Here is a 22,589-nt window from a genome sequence, read left to right on the forward strand (position 1 = left end):
TCACTAGTTCAACCACGTAATAGATATCCTAATCATGCTCTTACAGATAGACTATATAGTACGGTGATATAACTGAACATCTTTCTGTAACAGATCTTTTGAGTGGAGCTACTATAATTTTATTTAACACTTGAGAGGCTTGAAAAACTTCATCAGGAATCGTATCAATAAAACCTCACAAGCTTAATATATAGTGTAAAAGACTCCACAATTATATATATAGGGAAAGACACAACTAAAGACACAATGGTCCCCACCATACTATTATCTTTAATAATCTAAGAGCAACTATCATCTACATTTTCGTCGAACTCTAGATACTTTACTGTTTGTGATTCCACAATTCTTATACCTCTATTGGGATAATAAAACCCGATATCCATTCAAATGATTTAGAGTGGTTCTAGATTCCAACTTATTTAATGTTGGATTATATAACCAAACTTCTGCAGGATGCTCCAAACCTTAAAATGATTCGAATCAAGTTTACGTCCGATCCAAAACTCAAAAGGGAGCGAATGGAACACCTTTGGTAGTAACACGGTTTAATACATATCGGGTTGTTTTGCCCCATGGAAAAACTGATAAATTAGTCCTAATAATCATACTCATTGTCATGTTCATCATGGTGGAATTACGCATTTCGGCCACACCAATTTATTCCAAGATTTTCAGATATGGTAAACTAAGTCACCATCCCAAAATCTTTCTAAGTATTTGACAAATGGCCCTTTAAGCTATCCAGCATTGCCATAGTCAAAACACTCACCACCACGGTCATATCTGACAATCTTTAACACTCATCCCAACTGTTCCTTAACCTTAATACAAAAGAATTTGAATAAATCCAAAGATTCAGACTTTCTTTAATTAAAAGGAAATAGTCATCAATATTTCTATACAACTTTACCATATGTAGTCACCAATATCAATGTCAATGACCTCTAACAAGTTAGGACTTCAAACTGCAGTTTTCTTTTTCTATCTTAATCATCTTGCTTCTACAATAGTATACTCAAGTCTTTAGGCAATATTTAAGAGTAGACAAAATATCAACATTATCAGTCTTTCTACTATTTCTCTAGACATATAATAAAGACATTCATTCTACAATGCATAAGACTATTCTTCAGGTAAATCTCTATTGGAAACAACATTTTCAATTGTAAAACGACATACATATCATTGGGAGATGAGTGCAATTGATATAATTCATTTGACCCATTACAACATCCAACTTCATTTGATTTGGAAAACATTGAAATAACATTGTTCTTTATCTCAAAAGAATAGTTGTACACTTCTAGACATGATACGAAAATTAGGTTCCGTTTATAGGAAGGTACAAAAAAATGTTTTTCAACGTAAAATGCTAACCAATATCCTTAGTCAAAACAACATCTCCCACTAAAACGACGTTAAAAGTTGTTTTCCGTGATGAGTTGATTCATTATAATTTTGCTTCCTTAGATTTATGAATTCCTTTATGGTAAACAACATTATTTGTTGCACCGCTATTTAGCCACCAAGAACGGGATGAGGCTTTTAATAGGAATTGAATTCATAAATGAATACCAATGAATCATTAACTAGACTCATGCTTGGACAAGCAAGCTTTATAATATCTTTATGTGTCATATTTTCCCACAAAAATAGTGAATGACACAATTTCTCTTAAGGGTGATATTCTAAGATTAGATTGCCAGAATGACCGATGGTTTCATGAATTCCTTCATGAGTATGATTTTGGATTTGAAATCTACCATCTTTAGGACGTAATCCTTAACTTCATAAGAACCATCACACCTTATGTTGAAGAGTCCTTGCATTTATACCAATCTCGGCAATTGACAAGACACAATTTCAAGTCACCAAGGCTTTCATCATCCTTCTAATAATGCAGTCAGTCGGTAAATCATTTTCAAGTGCTCCTAAATGGAACGCCTTATGGATGATGGACAAATTCAATTGCCATTTCCTAAGTAGCGTAGAATACTTTTCTAATTCCATATAACTAATAGAAAATCCTCTTCACTACTTAAAATTTGACCAATAGGAATCTCAATAACAATGGAGTTGTTATTATAAATAATGTAATTTAATAACAAGCAGCATATATAATTAGTACCATGTGAGTATTGTGTAACTTAAAAACCTTATAAATACACATCCCAAGAGTTACACGCATCATCATATAAAACGGTAATTACAAGTGCTTACCTTATTAGACCCATATTCGACCATTAAGAAAACCTTATGCCTTATCTTATTAGACCAACGCCGTAAAACGGTAATTACAATCTCAATTAATGTAGCCCATATATATATATATATATATATAAACTCTTACAATACGTGCATCATAGACTACTTGAACTTTTTCTTGTTTTAAGCCGACTCCAAGTGCTTCTTTCTTGTGGAATGTATTAACTGTCTACTAGCTGAGATCATGTCTAATAATGGGTCTTCTGTTAGTGATGACCCTGCTTTAAACTTATCTGAAATTGCATTATTGCGATTGCAAGTGACCATAAGTTTATGACTATTGGCGCTATCATGAAGAGTTGTGATCGTCTGTTTGCATGCAGGAGCAACTTCCAAGCCCAAGCTCTTTGCCATTAAAAATCATTCGTAAATTCATACAGTGGGTTGGTACTGATAATGCCTGAAAATTTTTCAATCATATATTCTTCACTGTTCATTGCAAATGGCATTCTTCATAAGAGCTCCTGTACATATTCTATGACATCCAGAAATTTCATCCAGCTAATCATTGGCATAGTAGTTTAATCCAGTAGATGAATTTAGGAATCAAGATAATTAAATTATGCTTTGTATGATTAAAATAAATACTTAAGTCTTAGTATAGTACATAATTTGATTCTTAAGACCGGTTGCCTATGTCACCTTTAGGAGACTCTAAATTACATTTTTAGTCCAAAGCTTCTAGAACTCTAAATTACACTTAAGTCGGCAGCCTCTCCCCTTTTCTTCTTCATTTCTTCATTTCTTTCTCATTTTCTCTCATCTCTCTCACCGAACCCTCTCTTCCTCTGACTTTCTCTCTCGGTTTCGCTTTTGCCCGCGAGCTCTCTCCTCTCCTCTCTCGCTTTCATCTCCGGGCTCAAGCACACCAGCAAGCTGGTAGCTTCCTCAAGCTCACAGTGAGCTTAGGAGAAGGAAGCCCAAGCAACAAAACCTCAAGGCATGGAGAAATGATAATTTCCTACTCCCCTTGATCTTCTTAGGACTTGATTTTTGTAGAATAGGGAGTCTTTTGGTTGCTCTTGCTATTTTGGTTGTTGTTATGGTCTTGCATGTTGCTATGATGTTCGGATCATGAAGAAGTGGTATTGTGATAGTGTGTTTTTGGGAGGAGGATGGGTTGCGTGTCAGGTTTAGGAGGTTCGGTGGGCTTGTATATGGTCTTTTATGCTTGTATTAGCTTGTAGAAACTTCACCAGTGACCTATATTCTATGTAGCATGGACACTCTCCAGAAGCCTTCGTGTCGTGTCCGACACTCCGACACGCTCCAACACATCCCGACACGCTTCGACACGCAGTCAACAAGTGTCGAAAAATCCGACACGTGGTCAACTCTTTCCGACACGCGAGTCCAGAATTCCAACACACGATTCCGACATGCACGGGGTCAATTTTAAAAATTTCTAATACTTGAGGGGTCAAAATATAAATATACACGTACGGGGTCAATTTTTTTTTTCAGTTTTATTTTTTTAGAATTTTTTTATTTTTTTAAAGTCTTTTTTACTATGAAATAAGTAATAAAAAATGCTATATATGATAAATAAATAAATTTAAAAATATCATTTCAACATTTTTCTTTAAACAATATTTTTTCCTCTAAGTTTTGTGTATTATTGTAACAAATTAAAATAATGAATGATATTATTTAATATTTTTCATGTAAATTAATTCTAGGCTATTACTATTATTATTATTAGTATTATTTATTTATGTATTTATATATAAAAATATATTTAATATATAACGTGTCGGAACGTGTCAGAATTCTCTATTTTTAATAAATGACATGTCGGCGTGTCGTGTTGCGTGTCGCGTGTCCGTGTCGATGTTACATAGCCTATACTTGACTATATGTCTTGCATGTGTTCTGTGAGGCTGGAATGGGCATGCATGTGAATTTCGGACATGGAAAATGCATGGATTGCAAGTGTTTTGAATTTGCTTATTGTTTTTCCGAAACTGAGATTTCCCGAGCTCTCTGGTTTGTCGATTTTGTGAGGCTCGTTAGGTTGAGATCTGGGTAAAGTTCTCTCCATGAAAGTTGTTCAAGAGATCTAAACTATGACATATAATTTCGGTGGATCTGAAGTAAAATTGCTGGGGTATGGACGTGAGTCTCTACTGGGTCCGTACTGCCCAGAACGACCCGTGTGTGACTCTGCAGTGTTGTAAAATTTCTACCGAGATTTCTAGTACGAATTTGGTCTTGACATTTTCATGGAAGTTGTGACAAATTGTTTGAACTATGACACATATTTTGTTAGATTTTTCTGGATCAATATAGTTGGCACAAATATATTTTAGTGTGCGGTGCTTTTTCTGCAGGAGTGTGAAAATAGAGAACCTGAGTGTGTTATTGAATTCTTAGAAAATTTTTGGAGAAGAATCGGATCATACTTTCTTCTGTGAAATTGTAATATACCTTTGTACATGCAATATATACAAATTTGAGTTTATTTTGTTAAGTTTAGAAGGTCAAAATGTGTTTCTTTTTGTGATTGTGAGTTCTGGTCGACGGTAGAAATCTGGGGTTGACTTGTGTGATTTACTGCTCTCTATACAGGGCTAATAAGGCTTAGTTCCTTCATGAAAAATGTTTGTTTAGGTCTTATTTATAACATACTAAAAATTTAGAATTTTTCGAGTTCATTGTTTTTCAAATTTATCCCTAAAACTATACACTCTTGATTTTGGTTGCCTTTATTCCGAATTTGCTGAAATTTATGTTGAAGGTGAAGGAATCTTGGTTTATGACTTTCTAACGATGGTTTTGGCATTCGGTAAATCATTTGTTTGAATAATTTAACGTGATACTTGTGATGGTCTATACAGTATCTTGTGATGGTCTATACAGTATCGTGTGCCCATCTCATTGTTGTGCATGCCAAGTATGTTACAAAATGCAACGAATGATCGTTGTGGCATTGCATGAGTGTGAAATATATATGATGCACGAGATGGTTTATGATGTCGAAGGCATGTGGTCCTTGGATGCCCGACGATGGCTCTGAGTGGAACGCCGGGGAAGATCCCCGGCTAGTGAACTAGGATGCCCTAGGTTTGAGTGGGGAAGCCTAGGAGGGGACGAACTTGGGGAGTGTCAAACTCGACGATGACCCGGAAGGATGTTGGAGGTGAATTGTCTCGGTAACAAATGCTTTGGTGGCGATTACCCCGGAGTTTGGGATGCTTACGGCTTGGGGCTGTGGATGCCCGACGTAGTAGCCAGGAGTCACTATTTGTGCTACTAGGGATGGGAATAGTTGAAACGGGGTTGAAGCCTGGTGACGTTGTGTTTGTGCTATGTGACGATTAAACGCATGCTGAAATTATTCATGATGTTGGATGAAAGTATCGTTGCAACCAATGCATGCTGTCATCACACGTGGGACTACATGTTATTAAAGGTATGTCATGTGCCCATATTTGTGTGTCGTGTGCTCTGAGTTCACGTCGTAGGAATTGAGAGCTAAGTGCTAACTAGATCGGGCGGTTTATGAGTTTATTGTTTCTCTTGTTGAGTATTAGGGCCCTGTTTGTTTGTGTTTATTTTTTTTGTTCCCTGAAACACAATTTATGTTCTTTTGTTCCGGGAACAAAAGAAGAACAAAAACGTGTTTGTTTACGCTTTTGTTCCCGGAAACAAATTTAGAACAGAAACAAGAAACAAATTATTTCTTGTTAAGAAATAAAAGAACAAAAATGCAAAACTTATTTTTTTCTCCCTTTTCTTATTTTTTTTCTTTTTTCTTTGGCCGGCAACCTCGCTGGAGCGTCACTGGCCCCCAGCGAGATTGGCCTCGCCTAGCCTAGGCGAGGCTTGGCCTCCCCAACTGGCATGAGGCCGGGCCTCGCTGGTGGCTGGCGGTGGTGGTCGACGACTAGCCAAAGAGAAAAAGAAAAAGGAAAAATAAAATAAAAATATTAAAAAATTAAAAGAAATAAAAAAAAAATTATACAAATTTACCAAATGTGTTTCTGTTTTTTTTTTTTTCTATTTCATGAACAAAAATTTTGTGCATTTACCAAATGCGTTTTTATGTTAAAAAATTGTTCTCCGGAACAGAAATAGTTTTTTATAATTCTGTTCCATGGAACAATTTTTGAACAAAAACATTACCAAACGCACCCTAGTTCACCCCTATTTTTTTTTTTTTCATATCAATAATTATGTTGATCCTTCTCGCGACCCCTACCACCTACTATGGAGTGCCCATCTATGTAGCACGGACATTCTTCGGAAGCCTTCGTGTCGTGTCCGACACTCCAACACATGTCCGACACGCTCTGACACGTCTCGACACGCTCCGACACGCTGTCAACAAGTGTTGAAAAATCCGACACGTGGTCAACTCTCTTCGACACGCTCCGACACGCGAGTCCAGAATTCCGACACGCAATTCTGACACACACGGGGTCGATTTTAAAAATTTTTAATACTTGAGGGGTCAAAATATAAATATACACAAAAGAAGTAATAAAAGAAATAATAAAATTGCTATAAATATACACGCATGGGGTCAATTTTTTTTTTTTTTCAGTTTTGTTTTTTTGAATTGTTTTATTTTTTTAAAGTCTTTTACTATGAAAGAAGTAATAAAAAATTATATATACGATAAATAAATAAATTTAAAAATATCATTTCAGCATTTTTCTTTAAACAATGTTTTTTTCCTCTAAGTTTTGTGCATTATTGTAACAAATTAAAATAATAAATGATATTATTTAATATTTTTCGTGTAAATTAATTCTAGGTTGTTTTTATTATTATTTATTTATGTATTTATATACAAAAATATATTTAATTTATAACGTGTCGGAACGTGTCGAAATTCTCTATTTTTAAGAAATGATATGTCAGCATGTCGTGTCGTGTCGCGTGTCACGTGTCCGTGTCGATGCTACGTAAGTGCCCATAGTACTAGAAAGCGATCATCAAGAGTTCTGTGACTCGAATTTTTTCGGGCACTGCCTTTGTTCATTTCATAACTGTGTTGCAAGTGGACATAGGACAGCCCGACATGATCACCTATCATTTTATCGCTATTTTTGTGAAAGTGGATGACTGCATGATGGGACCCATTCTGTACCCGATGGCCCTTGGTCTAGGCGGCGGCGGAGGAAATCGTGAGGAGAACTAGGCGTGGATATAGGACAAACTCGGAGGGATCATGCTAACTTCGACACGGTGGGAACTTTTTGGGCGAGGTGCCGTGTAGACTGGTAGGTTGGAAGGAGGACATAGGCATGGACAAGCTCATATTGGTCCTCCCCTTTTGTTGTATAGTCCACTTCTTGCTGTAAATATAGTTATGGTAATGATAATAGCATGATCGCCTTTTTCATTGTGTTGAGACATGCATTATAATTCATATGATACATGCTAACCTATAGAAAACACTTCCGTTTGTGTGATAACTCAAAGTAATTAAGAGACGGGATTAGTGAATGGTGGATTGGGACGCCACATATTCCCCTAACCAAATGTTGTTGTTGAAAGAAAAATTTGTTACCTCATAGAAGTTACTCCCTTAAATGTTAGGCTTCTATTTCATAAATTTTCTAGGAGAACTGTGTGGTTATGGTAGTATACTTAATCAATCGAATCCATCTCAAGTCCACCCCACCCCATTTGAATTACTTTTTGGGAAAAGTCCAAACATTCTATTCCATAAATGTTCTAGGAGAACTGTGTGGTCATGGTAGTATACTTAGTCAATCGAATCTGTCTCAAGTCCACCCCATTTGAATTGCTTTTTGGGAAAGGTCCAAACATTCGCCATCTTTGTGTCTTTGATTGTTTATGCTATATGTCTACTGTGGGCCCTTAGAACAAATCGTATCTTTGTGCTGTTAAATGCATATTCATGGGATATCCTACTCTTTGGAAGAGATATTTGGTTAGTGACTCACTCATTGAGCATTTCTTTGCCAGTAGAGATTATCTTTATGAAGATGATTTCCCTTTTCAAGACCATTTATCTATATGGCTCCTAGTATTCTAGAGGAAGTCACATCAGAGTTCCCTACAACTTCCCAATCACCTACTTCTTCGGGTGAATCTCTTTTGGATCACATGGGATTATTCCATCCATTGCACAAGCTCCTCCTTGATGTTCCGGTCGTACTATGTGACCACCCACATGGACAATATATCATATTTATCCTACCTTGGAGTCATCTAGTACACAATATCCCGTCTCATCATATGTTAATTTTGCTTGTCTTTCACCTTACACATGTGTTGCATTAGTAGAATATTTGAAGGACTGGAACAATCTTCATATGAAGCTACAAAAGACCATCATTGGTAGCAAGTGATGATGGATGAGTTGCAAGCCCTAATAGAAAATAAAGATTGGGATATCTTTCCTATACCTCCTCATTAGAAAATCTAGTGGGTATACAAAATCAAATACAAGGCAAATGGTTTCATTGGACCCTATAAGGCAAGACTATTGGCCAGAGGGTTCATATAGCAAGAAGATTTTGATTATACTGAAATAGTCTCTCTAATATTGAAGGAAATCACCATTCATTCCTTCTTTTTCATTGTTGCTTTTCTTGAATGGCTCATTCATCAAATGGATGTTCGTAATACATTCTTCATGGGGATCTTAAAGATGAAATCTACATGGATCTTCCGCCGGGTTTACGCAAACAAGGGGAGAATAGAGTATGTCCTCTTCATAAATGACTATATGGACTTAAACAAGTTTCTCATTAATGATATGTTGAATTTGCCATTGCATTTATAGCTGCCAAGTTCTGGCAATCTAGACATGATTATGCCTTATTCACATTGAGTCAAGGAACATCATCAATTTACTTGCTTATATATATATTGATGATATACTCATCATAGGAAATAATGAAAATGTCGTGAAGAGATTCAAAGAGTATCCACTTTCCAAGTTTCATATTAAGGATTTTTGCCTCAATCAATGCAAATTTGTCCTGGAAATCATATAAGAAGCAAGACCATCAGGATCCAAATCAACTATTATTCCAACTGAACAGAATGTTCAGTTAACAACTATTGAGTATGACAAAGGATTATCACACCTGCATGATAACCCTTTGCTTGGAGACCCTTCCTCTTATCAGAGACTTGTCGGGAAACTCATATATCTAAACATGACTAGACCCAATATATATTATGTCGTTCAGATTCTTAGCTAGTTCATGCATAATTAGAAGCAGTCCCACGTGAATGATGCACTAAAGGTTGTGAAGTACTTAAAGGGATTTTCAGGTATGGAATACCACTCTCTCGGGAAAGCAACAAGGAGATGATAGCGTATAGTGATACATATTATGCTATTTTCTCTATAAGTAGGAAATCTATTACCAGATTTTCATTGAATTTGGCAATTAATTACTCTTCGAAAACAAAGAAACAATCGACCATTTCTTTATCGTCCGTCAAAATGAAATATCAGGCAATGGGCAAGACTAGCTTTGAGATAGTTTGGATTAGAGGATTACTTTAAGATCTCGGCGTATGGGTAAAAAAACCACCCATCCTATCCTGTGATAATGATGCTACCTTTAAACTTGTAGTAAATATGGTTTTCCATGAAATGATAAAATATATAGAAGTTGATTGTCATTTCATCAGAGACAAAATTCAAGATAGAATAGTCAAAACAAGAGAGATAAGAATGACGAAACAACCCACAGACATTTTCAGTAAACCCCCATGTTAGAGGCAACATGTGTATCTACTAAGCAAGTTAGGCATCCTTGATTTGTATAGACCGCTAGCCTGAAGGGGAATGTTGAAGATACTATTGCCTAGACTAATTGATCTCAATCTCGATATTGATTATAATTGATGATGATTAGTTCATTGATGGGAGACTAGAATATTGTGTATTAGGATATCGATTTTTTCCTTTGTTCTACATATCTTTTTTTTCCCTAATTAGCGTGATCCTATGTACTATAAATAGGACTTTCATTGTACAATATTGATGTGAGAAAGCAATATATAATATTGATGTGAGAAAGCAATATACAACTTTCCAATTCCTGATCCCTTTTTATCAGCCAATTTTTTGACAATTTTTTTGAACGAAATAATTAGGCGTCATTGTTAATTATCTATTTGTACTTTTAAGTCCATCAATACATCTGGAGATGATGAAAAATGTTAATATCTAAATTAAGTAATTCTATGACACTAGTGTGAATTCGGGTCTCTTTGGTTCAACTAGGACCCTAGTTCTCGAAACCAGAGCTAGCTTGTTCTCCCCGAAATGCGTTGAGGTGCAGCAGTTGACTTGACATCTAGGGGTAAAGCACTATTTTGGTGTAGGCCACGAGAGCGGTACCAAATCGAGGCAAACACTGAATACTAGATATGACCTCCAAATAATAGGGGTCAAGGTTGGCTAGTGAGACAATGGGGGATAAGCTTCATCGTCGAGAGGGAAACAGCCCATCGGTCCACAGTAGAAGATTCAGTAGCTACCATAGCCCCTGCTTCTTCAGGAGGAACTCTAGGTTGAGGAGTTACTCGGAATGCCTCTTGGATGGGGAACTACTCCTTTGATGGGTGTCGCAATGGCTCTATTTGCAGTATTCCTATCTATTATTTTAGAAATTTATAATTCTTCTATTTTACTGGACGTAACTGAATTGATCCTAGTTACTCTTCGGGACGGAGTGGAAGAAGGGAGGAGATTCTCGAACGAGGAAAATGACCCAATGACTTCTAAAGAATTGAACGAGGAGTTGTATCAAATTGATGGTAATGGAAAAAACAGGGGCATACAATGATTCTTTTGCCGTCTAGGGAGTTAATTTACCTACTAAAACATTGCCCGCCTCTACCCAAGATCCCAGCATCACAATTCCATTTTTGTCTAAATTGCGGAGTAAATGGGCTTCTAGATGCGGTATTTTGTTAGTGATCCTTTCCTTTTGATGACCTATGTTGTGTTGAAGGGATATCTATATGATCCGATCGATTGCGTAAAGCCCGCGGTAGCAAAGGATTGGATCAAATAGATATCCCTTCAACACAACATAGGTCATCGAAAAGATCTTGGAGACCCACCAAAGCATGAAAGCTAGGATCTTTCAAAAAATGGATTCCTATTCGAAGAGTGCATAACCGCATGGATAAGCTCACACTAACCCATCAATTTGGAATCCAATTTATCTTATTGAGAAACTCATGTTTTACTCCATAAGTTTTAAGGAACAAAACAAGAGAACAATAGCCTGATGTTGTAAGGTCATAGAAATTCCATTATTGCTAAATCAATCTGGCGTTGTAAGGTTAAGTTAAATGGCTGCGGAACTATCAATTTTAGTTCCACAACATTGGATCTCAATTTGACATGTCTTTGATGTAGGAAAGGACTTATTCAGGTTATCTATTTTTTTTTCCATCTAGTTAGATAGATAGTTTGACATGTCTTTGATATAGGAAAGGACTTATTAAGGTAAACCTTGCAATTTTTTATACTTAAAATTGGTCCTATCTAAGACCATATGCATCCATGCTCATCGTCTCATGACATGTGGTATGTCTTAAAAAAATAGAATTAGCGATACCCATTATTTCCTAACATGGTATATATAAAAATAGAAAGTTAGCTCCAGCTGGTCTATGTTATACATGAAGAACTGTTAGGTGTGCCCGTATTATCTATTAAAATCAATGTGGACTGTCACAATGGTGAAATCCATATGGTCATAAGAAACCAACTTTTTGAAAATTTCCAAAATCCACTTAGTATATATAGAGCATTTACCTAATGATTTCTACTATGTGAAGAATTAGTTTCGCATGTTACTATTTCAAAAATCGAGTATCTTAACAGAGAGACTTTAGAAAGTTTTCTTGACGTGTATATATGTTGTAGAAATACTTACACGATTCAAAGAACATGACATGTGTCGAAAATGGTTAGAACAAGAATGATGATTAAGACAGGGCATAAATCTAACTTAACCACGAGGCAAAATTTAGCCATAATCTAATCTAGGAGAGGTGAGATATAAATGTTTTATTGGAATATCATAGACATCGGAACAATATATAATAATTGACACATATTGCAAGGTTAAATGGTGTATTGAAAATTGCAATACCTCCTTATGATAACTTAGCAAGTGTCCTTGGAGTACATTTCAACAAAATACAAAATACCGCATTCAAAGTTGCATCACAATAATTCATATATATTGATAATTTATCAAACTTGAGAGATATTTACCCTCGCACTTTATACGCAAACAACATATTCACTACTAGAAACGAAATCTTATGTATTGGAAAAACTAAGTGGCACAAGAATTATTAAATACATTTGGCAAATTATCAAATCGACTGGAATTGGCCAGGCCTCATTGATGGTTGGTTGTGAGGCCGACAACCTCCGCCTTTGCTAGGCTGTTGCCTGCCCGAGCGAGGGTGAGGGCTCACCAAGCTAGGTCTAAGCTTTCCTTGCTCGAGGCCAACGAGGGCTGACAACCTTTGTTCACCATTGATGAGGCCTGACAAAGGTAAATAGGGAAACAAAAGAGAAAAATAACAGGAAAAATATTAAAATATTATTAAAAATTATTCATACTAGTATCGGTCGTGCCATATAAGACAGCCAATGTCCATGTCATCAGTTTCTAGCCAAAATTGATTAGATGAATTCAATTGGCAAAATTACAATACGTTTAAGAATTTTTGGACAATTTTTTCATAAGAAATGTGTATAGGACATGGTAACGAACATAATTTTTACCAGCTTAAGGTGAATAGAATAACGGTTTGGTGTTAAAACTATCACACCATGACAACTACAACACATTTTTTTTTTCATTAAACACTTGTTTGTTTTTCAACTTAATGTAAGTGTTATCTAACAAATGTATAAGTAATGGACATATTCAACGGGTTCAGACCTGGTTTGACGCAACTTTCACGTGACAATTTTTGCTGGGAAAAAGAGGCTGCAACTTTTAAAGATATTTGACAAAAAAACTATAGTAGCTAGCAGATTTCAGAAAGCTGCCTCATCCAACTATTAGATACTACAATTTTAAGATGTAAATTTTCAAATATGAATCGCAATTTCCAAATATGAATCGCAACACTTTACAGTACAACCATATCGAACAATAGAGCTACAATTCAGTCATAACTATAGCAAATGGGATCTAAATAGTAACCACCATGCTGAACCATTACAAAAGATAGCCGGATTTTGATAGAATTGGTCGATTTGGTTCAATGGATTATCGTCACTAATTTACCATAAAATCTATTTCAAACCTAAAAACTGAAAATTTTGACGGGGAAGATTAAAGTGTGACCGAAGTTTACTGGTAAACGACAAAAAGTTTTTTATCGGAGTAGTGAGCAGGTTCAATCGCTTTACTTCCTTCCCTCGGTTGGTTCAAAAGGTCGAGAGGTTTTCCTAAATGCTGAGTCCTCAGGACAATAACACATCCTAGGATTGCCCACGCATGCATTATAAAAAATTAGAAATCACCTGAGCTACAGCAAATATCTTCCAGAGAGAAGTACTGCGTGCTAATGTTAATGAGATCTTAAATGCACAAAATACTATAAGAGATCTGCTGAGCTAATCATAGCATTCGCGTCACTAAAGTCCAAAGCACTTAGAAAAAGCAAATCTTGTCACTTCAGGTGGTCATATGCATTCAAAGATTCCCTACCACTTTAAGATCTCTGGGGCTTTTAATAACCTGCTGTATAAAGAGGGTTGAATTATGAAGAGCCAGCGCATTTTCTCTATTCGGTTTTACAACGAAGCGAACTCTAAACACAAAACCTTAAAGTGACATGAGGTCAAGTGATGGATCCGGGAAAAAACCTTTTAATATATGCTCTTCCACAAGAGTTCGATACGTATAATTATCACGAGATCAAACGTCGCCACTTCTCCCAATACAGGAAAAAAAGATGTTGCATTCATCCTATGCACGCGTGACGGTCAAAAAAGCTGTTGCAGATGGAGCGCAAAACCGTCGAGTTCTTTAACATTGGATTTATTAAGCCGAAAAGTTTTGCCATTCCTAGTTCAAGGGACGTGCGCATTTTGATCAGAAGCCACCTGTCGTCCATTCATGTACTAGGCACAGAACACTTGTGCCGTGACTGTTCGCCAAGCAGGTGGATTCACATCACCCTCTCGACCTCTGCGCATGCCACAACTGATTAAGAGAGGGAGTCTTGAACGACAAACGTCTAGAAACCTACGGAAAAGATTTGAAAGCCTTTTTGTCAGAAACTAAAGAAATTGGAAGAATTTTGTTGTATTGTATTCCGTATTTAATGTACATGTACACGTATCAATTTATAGTACAATGAAGAAAGATAAAATTAGGGGAAAAAAAATAAAGGATCTCAATTTTTTATTCTACAAAATCAATTATGGATTGACTAAATCAATAAGTTCATAATCTAATTACAATGAATACCCTCTAAATCTTCAATTATATCTCCAATACCCCCCTCAAGCTGGCGCTCCATATATGTCAAAGACCCCTACCTACAGAGATATGAATGTTGTCTTTGACATAGTAGTTTGGTGAAAATATTTGTAGGCCCTTCCTTAGTTCCAATTCCTCCGTTGATAAGTATTCATTCTATGATTTTACTTTAAATGAAATGACAATCATCTTCTATATGCTTCGTTCTTTCATAAAGATTGGATTTGTTGCTAGTTTGAGTGCAACATCATTATTGCAAACTATTTCGTAGACAGTTTTCGCCATGGCTCGATACCCTGAGTTTGCTGAGGATAAAGAGACAATTGATTGTTTCTATGTCTTCCATGAAATTAATGAATTTCCTATTTTGTTGCAAAAACCAATAATAGGTCTACTGGTCATCAGACAGGTGGCATAATCCATATTGCAATAGGTTGTCAGTTTTATATTATAATCTTGAGATAAAAATATACCAAGCCCTAGACACCTTCAAGTATTTTACGACTTTTAGTGTTGCATTGATGTGAGACTCTTTGGGTTATGCATGAATTGACTAAGAATCTACACTATATAGCATATATCAAACCTTGTCACGGTGTGATATATTAGTTTCTAGCAAGCTGCTGATATCCTCACGGATCTTTAAGTAGTGGGTCTTCTTTAGATGATAGACCTTTGGCATCATACTCATGTGTCGTCAACTTAACATTCTACTCAATTGGTATGACGGTTTACACTTGACAATCTTGCTTTCGAGACACTCTTCGAAACAAATTTCCATTGGCAAAGACATATTCCCTTTTTAGATCGAGCTATCTCAATCCCGATAAAATATTAAGGAGGTCCCAAATCCTTGATGTGAAAAGTAGAATGCAGATACTTTTTGAATTTATCAATGTCAAATTCATCATTTCCCATAATAAGTATATCATCAACATATATTTATAAATAAATTGATGATGTACCCTTAGTCTAAGTAAATAGAGCATAGTCATATTTGGAATGGTGGAAGCCTGCATTTGTAAGCACCTAGTAAATTTGGCATACCACTGTCGAGATGCTTATTTAAACCCATAGAGGGACTTACGAAGATGACATATTCGAGACTCCCTGTCTTCGAAAATTCCCTATGGAAGTTCCATACATATTTCTTCATCAAGATCCCAATATAGGAAAGCATTACAAACATCCATTTGATACAATTGTCAATTGCAAAAAGTAGCAATATTTAGAAAAGAACGAACAGTTACCTCCTTGGTGACTGGAAAAAATGTCTCATAATAATCAAAGCGCTCTCTTTGTGTAAAACCCTTAGCTACTAAATGAGCCCTGTAGCGTTCAATAGTACCATCTGTTATGTTTTTTTTTATTATCATGTATACCTATTTGCAGTGAATCCATTTATGATGTGGAGGCAACAAAACAATATCTCAAGTATGATTTTCCATAAGTGCAAGTAATCCAGTCTCTATAGCATGTTTCTAGCGTGGATCAAGCAATGTTTCTATATAAGAGGATGATTCTTGTTCATTGGAAATATGACTAATACAACATATAAGTTCTAGGGATAGTCGACTAAATAAGACATATGAGGCTACTGGATAGTGTGTACCTAGAGAATCTAATGTAGGGCATACATAATCCTTGGTTCATGTTGGGGGCCGAACTAGATGTCTAGATCGTCGAGGTTGTTCAATGCTCCTGGAGTATGTTAAGCAATCATCTATTTAGATGCTCTTGGAGAAGATCCATTATAGGAGGTAATGACGAAGTCATTGGTGAAGTAGATGGATGATGCTCCTCGAATGACAAATGATTTTCCTCATATGATATCGCTGGAAATCAAAGAGCTTCCTCCAAAGAATCAAGAGCTACAGGCAGAGGTGGCTATGGCGCCAAAAATAAAAATAAAAATTGGGAAGCCAAGGATAAAATAATAAAAAGTAAAAAAGCTCGTTGCTCAAAGATGGGATGGATGATTGGGACGTGGATGTCATCTCCTGGAGTGGATATACATCTTCATGGAAGATTAAATATTGGCTTACAAAGAAGCACTATGAAGATATCTCCATAACCGATAACCTTTCCGTAGAGAGGAATATTCCATGAAAACACATCTGATAGCACGAGGATCCATTTTATCTGGAGGACCTAGAGTTGTGGCATAATATAGACATCCAAAAACTCTTAAATGATCAACTTTAGGTTATTTCCCAAAAAGCATCTCCAAAAGAGTTTGATCTTCAAGTATTCGAGTTGGCATGCAATTAATTAAGTAGGCTGTTGTGCCCACACAATCTCTCCAAAATTTTTAGGAATGGAAGCTTGACATTTGAGAGCTTGAGCTATTTCCAAGAGGTGTCGATGTTTGCATTCAACAACCCCATTTTGTTGAGGAGTGTAGGTGCATGAGCTTTCATGCACTATTCCTTGAGAAGATAGGAAATAATTGCATTCACTAATGAAAAAGTGGAGTCCATTATCAACATGAATTCTCTAGATAGTTTTGTCTAATAATTTTTTAACAAAGGAGAGAAATTTTGACGGGTAAGAAAATGTTTATCCCTTGGATTGCATAAGAAAGACACATGGCATGGGAATAATCATCAACAATAATGAGAAAAAAGGGGATCCATCGTGAGGTGGAGTATGATATAGTCCCCCCCCCCCACCCCCCAAGATATCCATATAAATCAAGGAGAAAGCACTAGTAGCTTGAGATGCACGAATTGGAAATGGTGTTCATGATTATTTAGCTAAAGGGCAAATAGGACATTTTGGATGAGGGAAACAAGCACTGTGACCTAGATGTTAATGAGAAATAAGATTTTTATTGCTAACAGTGGCATTACAAGATATGTTGTCGTTCAACGAATTAAAATCTTTCCAAAAATATAGCCCTTGGGTAACATTATTCAAGCCCATTAGCTTGCTAGGCGAATGGTCCTAAAAAAGGAAATTTTGGGAATTGAATATGGCATGGCAAAAATTACCCACACAGATTTTTGAGACAAAAATAAGATTGAACTCAAAATTAGGAATATAAAGGATGTTCTTGAGAATGATATTTGGAGTAAGATAGACGGTACCAACTTTATTGACACAAGTCGTATTTCCATTCGGAAGATGTGCACCATGGTAGATTGGGATTTTTTGTGAATAAAAAGTTTTTCGTTGCAAATTATATGGTTATTGGCACACGAATCAATTATCTATACATCAACTGAAATTGAATTCCTTTTTGAAAATGTGGTACTTGAAAAATTCCCAATCTTGTCGGTGGTTTTTAATTCACTTTAAGCTTTCATGATGTTGGTACTGATCTTCATTGGTTGTTTGATACATTCTATCACTCCCTTGGGTTAAAACTTGGTAGGCAGAAAATTCTTTCTTTTTTTTATCAGTTGGCTTTCTATGTAATTTCCAATATGTATAAATAGTATGATGTGGCGACTGCAGTAGTCACAAAATTTATCTTATGTTTTGGAATCTTGCCCACCATTCCTTTGTGATGACATAGCACTTTTTGAACCATTGGATGGATTATAAACAGGTGCTGACGTAGCCTGATATTGGCCATTGCATTTGGCTTAATAACAGATTTGATGATGGCAGTTGATTCTTGTCTTCAAATCATGGCCATCCATTCGAGAGAACCCTTTAGGCGTGGTCTCCATCACTTGGATAGAAGCCGCTCAGTGCAGCCCTAGTATGGTGACACTCCGAAGATCCTGACGGTCCCGAGACTCCTCTGCAATCACCCTGTCAGCACTGCGAGGGCAACGCCCTCATTTTTCTTGTGCTTGGCCGCAACTCGACTGCAACCAGTCACTGGCTCTCCTCTTGGACAGCTAGTTGATAAATCCAACCAAGCAACGGCATCGAGTCCATTGCCAAAATTTGTGACCTAAAAGCTGCATATGTTTCATTTAAAATTAGCAAGAATTGGGTCACCTTTTCTCTTTCTTTGATCATTCGGTATTGTCAAAGGGTGGCTTCAAGTCCCTCCAACTGTTCCTTGACTACCTCGAGCACATTCCATAGCACTAAGAGTCTGTTGAAGCAAGCGGTGACCAAGAGGTTCCTTTGCTTCCACTTGGACAAAGCCTAGGGAAGAGTGAAGAGCTTTGCATGATCAAGTCTCTCATACATCTCGTGTATGTTCTCCCACATCACCTTTGAGTCCTTTGTTGGTGGGAGTCCAGCTGCAACGTCGAGAGCTAGGCAATTCCTGATCTAGGTACAAACCAAATGATTACACCTCCTCTAGTGATGTTGAAGTTGGTCATTGATTGGGAGGGAGATAGCTTCATTGAGGAAGCCGTCCTTGTCTTTTGTGGCCAAAGCTTATTGGAAGTCCTGAGTCCACATGATGTAATTATCTAGCCCAATGAGTTGTAGATTGATTAGCTGGAATTTCAGTCCGTCGGTCGGCAATGTGTAGGGGGGGTCTCCGGGCTCTGTGTGACTGCCATTGGCTTCAACATCGAAAGGGAGGAATTCGAGTTGCCAATTGGGTAGGGATTTATCCTTCACCTGATTGACCTAATTTCGTCCATCCGGACCCATGATTCGGGTCGGCTCTAGAAACAAGGGTGGCAACCCTCCTTCTTTGGGCTGATCTCAAAAGCCTGGGCCTCCTTCCTCTCTAGGTGGGCCATAGTGGGCCCATGCTTGACTTGGTTCGCTAGCTCATGGGCCTTGAACCAGAAACTAGTGGCCATCGTGCCTTTAGGCTGGGCTAGAAACCAGTGAACCGATGGCCATTGGACCGAAAGCAGATGTGGAACTATTAAGATGCTGCTGTTAAGGAGGAGATTGCATTTCTTGGATTGGTTCATTCTAATCCGAGGTCTTGTTGCGTGGTGAATTTTCACTTGAGTTCGTTTGTTGATTTTTCTGCATGGTATCGTAAAATATGGATTCCTACTTATGTGCTGAATTGTTTTGCAAATGTTGGGTTGCAACAACTCAGAAGACCAAAGCAGAGGCAATTCCATAAGATTTTTGCAAAAGCTATGCTAGGAAAGTATGCTCTGATACCATGTTAGAAAAGTAAAGATTGGAGGAATTTTGTTGTTTTGTATTTTGCATTCAATGTACATGTACGCATACCAATTTATAGTACAATGAAGAAAGATAAAATTAGGAAAAGAAATATAAAAGATCTCAGTCCCTTATTCTAGAAAATCAATATGGATTGATTAAATCAATCAATCCATAATCTAATTACAATGAATATCCTCCAAATCTTCTATTTTATCTCAACACTTACTTATTAGCAAAAGAACACTCAAAGTGCCAAAACTTAACATAATGGGACACTTAAGTGTCAAAAGTTAGGAAAGTGACACTTAAATACCATTTAAAAAAAAATGAGACACTTGAATACCACCTCCAGTGAACCCTGCCAAAAATCTTACATGACAATTTTTTATTTATTAATTTTGCTCTCCTACGTGGCTAGTTGGAGAGCTGACTCAACAAATAAATGCGAAAACAACGTTGTTTTGATGTAGATTTGAATTTGAATTTGAAAATTAATTAAATTAAATTTAAACCAAATTTATATTAATTAAAAAAGGGGAGAAGATGAATAGTGGTTGACTTTTTTTTAAATGGTTTTAAATTTAATTTAATTAATTTTTATATTACTTATTTACCCATGTCAACAATAGAATGATATCATTTTTGCATTTGTTTAGCCATGTCAGCGTGCAAAACAACGTCGTTTTGCATTTGTCTCGTCGGAAAATCATCACGTCAACATTTTGATTGGATTTTCTCGCCGTTAGCACTTAACTGATCATTTTTGCTTCAATTTTAGCATTTAAGTGTTACTTTTTTAACATTTGGCATATAAGTGTTCCCCTTACGGCACTTTTCGGTGTCCCGGTGTCCTTGTTTATTTAAGAAGCTCGAATGTATGATGGGATGTTCACGTGAAAGGGGAAGAGAAAGTCTTTAATGCGTACGTCTGGCAGAATATATTGATAAATGTAGAAATCATCTGACTAGGTGTTGATCTTTCGGGTGCACAGTCTGTCTTTGCAACACCACCCAACCAATTATTTTGGGTGATCATAATACTCTACCTCAAGGCCCAAGACGGTGTGGTCTTTCTCCTCTCTCTATATATATTGCATGGCCTGCGTGACTAGAGTCCACACGGCACAGCTCATCACTGAGGGCTAGAGACATAACTAGGGCATCTCGTGTTGAGCTGTGAAACCTTTCATTCTCAAATATTTCCTTCAGCTGAGCTGCCACCCTTGATTTCCTGAGAAGTAGAGAGAGGGGCGATGGCCATTTTCTCGACCGATCATCCCTGGGCTTTTGTTTTTGGCCTTCTAGGTATATAGTTTTATATTCTCAACTCGTGGATGAAGAAAGAATAAAGAAGCCAGAAAGGGAATCTAAGTAAAAGAAACTGATGCAGCCAAAGGGATATATCATTGCTAAATTAGGCTATTGAAAAGCAACATTTCATAAAGAGATCATAGCAAGTGCAAAGCTCAAACCAAAAATGTACGAAGTGGCTTATTTAGGTTATGACTAGAAATGAACTACCCTTCCCTCGACTTTTATCCGTCCATATTCAACGGCACTGACATATAGGATATGACTAGACATGGTTAAAAGTCATGGTCACACGCAGAGCTAAACATTGCCACGCAATGAAGAAAATGCTTACATAATACTCATAAGGTCTGCCTTTGAACTCCCCCCACTCCATTTTTTTATGTTCTTAGACATCTTTGTAATGCTGAGGAATGGCCTTAAGCTCCTGTACGTCATTTTTAAAATGATACTTACATTTCAAACCAAAAAAAGGTCAGTCTTTGAACTCATGGGCAAACCAATCCACAACGGTTTTGCCAGCCCAGCGAAAAAGGGCTTAACGAGGGTCTTGATCAGATAAAAGTTTGATCACAAGCAAAGTATGCAAACCACTCCACTCCAGAAGAAAGACAAGATAGCGGCGACTCACATGAGAGATGAACTCGAAGTGGTGGGGTGCGACATAGCACCTCCCTGCATTCTCTTGATAGATCAGTCTTCTTTTCGCTCTCTCTACAGGCAAGAATCTATACAGCAATGTCCCATGAAAGAAAAATACTCTGTTGATAATCACCTTCATGAAAGATGTAATCTTGGCGCACCGGAGGATTCAACGGAGTTTGCCATACAACCTCCCCTCCTCGCTCGCTCGCTCCTCCCCCTCCTCCTCCTCCTCCTCCTCCTCCTCTCCTTCCTTTCTCTTCCTCTTCATTCTCCTGTGACCATCAACCAGCTAGAAATGACATTGTTGGGGAGGAAAATGATACGTCAAAGCAAAAGGCGCTTCCTTTTTTACCACTTGAGGTGAGAGGGAGCCGCAATAGCAGGAACAACGCGACGTCGTTTCCAGCGCTCTGTCCTGTCTGTCCATCCGACGATTTGTAATCTGTTTTTGGTCTTCATTTCCCGTCGTTTGGTGACTCGCCAACAAACAGACACCTATCTTCTGAACCAAAAGCAATCGCATTTCGGTCGTTAGCTTCACCAACTTGCCAAGGTATGACAAGTTTCTTTGCGCTACTCCTTGCCCATCAATACCTATAAACTCAAACACCATCTTCACTTTCTTTCCCATGCCATATCTTTGATTTCCGTTTCCACGAGTTCAACAAGTCCCGGCTTTATGTCTTCCTGCTTGCTTGCTCACACCATCCATTCGACTTCCTTTGGCTGATTCAGATAAAATGATCCAATAAGGTCCCTTGTTGAACTGAGACGAAGCAGAGAGACAGGCACACGGGAGTGATCGAGAAGAAGAAGGAAATACGGGAAGAGGAACTGGTGGATGTA

The 22,589-nt window shown here is 37.2% G+C and overlaps 1 pseudogene; it reads right to left on the bottom strand.

The window, feature by feature from the left end:
* LOC108956023 overlaps nucleotides 1-22,374 on the bottom strand; it is a 29,562-nt pseudogene extending 7,188 nt beyond the window's left edge.
* Nucleotides 22,375-22,589: the final 215 nt, after the last annotated feature.

The sequence above is a fragment of the Eucalyptus grandis genome, chromosome 11 (genome assembly GCF_016545825.1).
Source record: "Eucalyptus grandis isolate ANBG69807.140 chromosome 11, ASM1654582v1, whole genome shotgun sequence".
Taxonomy (NCBI): domain Eukaryota; kingdom Viridiplantae; phylum Streptophyta; class Magnoliopsida; order Myrtales; family Myrtaceae; genus Eucalyptus; species Eucalyptus grandis.